We start from the raw sequence: 3,003 nt of genomic DNA on the forward strand, positions 1-3,003 counted from the left end.
TTTATATGTATAATATTTAAAGTATGAAAAATTGAAATTGGTTGCCATATAGAATATGAACTATGATGTACTCAGAGTAGTATGATTTCACGAAGGCTAGTTAGGGGCAGACCCATTCCATCTTAAATTAATTAAATTAATCTTCAAACATATTTCATGATTTTTGGAATTTGTATTTTAGTAAAACATTTCTATAGTTATATTACATTATTGAAAGTAAGAATGGAAGTAACTGAACTAATGAAATATGTCATCTATATTGTTTTAGTCTCATCATAAACACAGTATTTAAAAAATAGTTTCAATTAACCAAAGGGCAATATTTTTAAAAAGTCTTGAAAGATTATTTTGCAACCCCTCCCCCCATGTTTTAGAATATAAATGTCCTTTTATTGAAGTGTGACCTGATTATCATTTCTGTGTTAATACCTCTTTTCCAGAATTCTGTTCAGACAGACTTACATTGGAGTTGCTTATTTCTACACATGTACAACTCTTTCTCCATAAAATTTGCAGAATGAATATAAACAGTTGGGTGAAACACATTTATTAGTAAAATAAGTATATATTTACCTATATCCCAAATTCACATATTTGCTTCCTTCAAACTAAGATATAACAGATAGAGAAGGAAGTTCCAACTCTCCAAATCGACTTTATTGGAATAGAATAAAGGTAGATAACTCAAGCTGTATTCAGCCACAGGGAGACTTGATTGCCACTGGTCAATGTATCATTGAATTCCAATGAAACAATACCAATATGCCTTTCGAATTTGGTCACTGGCGGGAAGGGATACTGAGTGTTAATGTTCTATTTTTTTATCTCTTCTATGCCTCCTTCCCTGCTTCTGATGCCCCATTCAATCATGTTTATTGTCCAATCCTTTCTCCTGCAAAGTCCTTCCTTCCAGTTGAGATCTTTGACACTAGTTTGTATCCATGTGTGTGTTTTTCCTTTCACATCCCTCTTTGCTCCAAGCTCATTCCTTGTCTGAGTTCCTTTCTTAGTTTCTTTACCTGAACACTGAAGTGGGAAAGGGAAACTGATAGGATTCAAACATCTCCCTATAATTGTGTAGGTCAAATGCTGGTTCACCAGTGCTTTGGCAAACTATATCCTGGCTATTATACATGGAGAAAATAAAAATGAATTCAGCATTAACTGTTTTAAAATTTTGATTGTTAAAAATAATAAACAATTGTTTTAAAACTTATTAAATATATTTAATTTTTAAAACTTATTTTCTTTTGTGGAATGCTATCCTAAAGTGGGTAAGGAGAAATCCCATCCCAGGAAATTCAGACACAAAAGAGTTAAAGGAAAAATTTAATATAACTTGTCAAATCAACCTGAACTTGCCAGTCTAGGTAGCTGACAGACCATCAGAATGCAGGGAAAAAAAATTCAAACTTCAAAGAAACAATCAGAAAAAGGAAAATTTATTCTAAAGTGGACGTCAGAAAGATGAAAGGGACATTCAAGCTTGCCTGTGTTGTATCTTCTCTGTCACTAAGAAGAGTGGAACGGCTCTTGTCTAGCTGACACAAAGACAGGTACCAATGAAGGAGAACATTTGTAGCTCAGAGATGAAATGAGAGGCCCTTGGTGCTCTCTGAGCTTGCTTGTTTTCTTGCAGAGGTTTCATTATCCTAACTAGGTAACATCAACTCCTAACAGTAAGGAGTGCTGTTACCTAGTTAGGGTAATGAAAAGTTTACAAGAAAACAAGCTCAGAGAGCACCAAGGACCCCCCCTCCAAAGACAGGTATTCAAAGCTCCAATTTCCAAGGATTCTGGAACCAGAGAATCAGGAAAAGTAGTGCAATCTAAGGAAATGTGAGAATAGAATTGTGTTATCCTGTATTGGATGCCCTTGTTCTGTATACCGTATGCATCCCAGCCAGGAAGGGCAGCCAGCTGAAAGAAACGTATAGAAATTAATTGCTCGGGTCTCCTTTTTATTATCTTTTATCTCTTTATCTTTCGCTCCCATTTATTTAGTATTATAATTTATTATCTACGTAATAAAAGCATAGGCATTTTCAGTTGACTCTCAAGACTAGGCTTGTTCCTGGCTCTGCTACCAGATAATTAGCCTAGTTTTGACAGTCATCAGGAAATGCTAAATAATCTCTGAACCTCTGCGAGGTGTGTCAAGTGAAATAATAAAGGGCTTCAAATTATGTTCAGTATGATGGACTTCAGATTATGCTCAGAATGTTATGCCATTGTCCATGGCATGGACACAATCTCTATGTAGCATTGCAGCTTTCCCCCAACTTTACATATGGGAAGTTGTGGTCTGCACACTTGTTGCTTTAACTGTCGTGAATACTTAGATGCACATTTGCACATGGCTCCAATTTACATTTATACTCCAGTAACTGGACAGAAAATTACTTTCATGGATAGGTACCTTCACTCAGATACAATGCTTATTCTACATGAATTTAAAAAAAGGACCAGGAGCAGACTTTTTTTTATTACCTCACAAATTCTAGGACAGAACACTGGCAATAAAGACAAAGCATGAAGAGGCTGATCAGCAGCAAGATGGATAGACTCAGTTAGCAATGGTGAATGGCTGTTGAAAAACCAGGTTAGACACAGACTGTCATGGAGAAAATCTATATAGCCATTAAGAGCTGACACTGACTTGATGGCACAATCAATTGTCCAAATAATCCTGAAATGTGTTGGATTTCATATCCACTTTGCAAAAATACATTTCTTTGTGTCGCTGTTTCTAAAGAATAAATGGCAGTATGTACTGTTTTCTTGGTCTGTGGAAAGTCTCAAACAGGATGCCTTGCTTCAATGATCTGCAAACTGAAGTGAAGCTTGGTGTTTACCAAAAGTTTGAAAATACCTTTTTGACCCAATTCCGGGTTCTGCTCAACTTTTCTAGGCTGGAAAGTCCAAGAGAACTCATTGTTCCCTGCCATCTATTCTTCTGTCCACAATTGGCTCTCCTGTTAGGGCAATAGCATCATGCGTTCT

Source organism: Protobothrops mucrosquamatus, unplaced genomic scaffold, assembly GCF_001527695.2.
Source record: "Protobothrops mucrosquamatus isolate PMUCROS unplaced genomic scaffold, P.Mucros_1.0 scaffold1068, whole genome shotgun sequence".
Taxonomy (NCBI): domain Eukaryota; kingdom Metazoa; phylum Chordata; class Lepidosauria; order Squamata; family Viperidae; genus Protobothrops; species Protobothrops mucrosquamatus.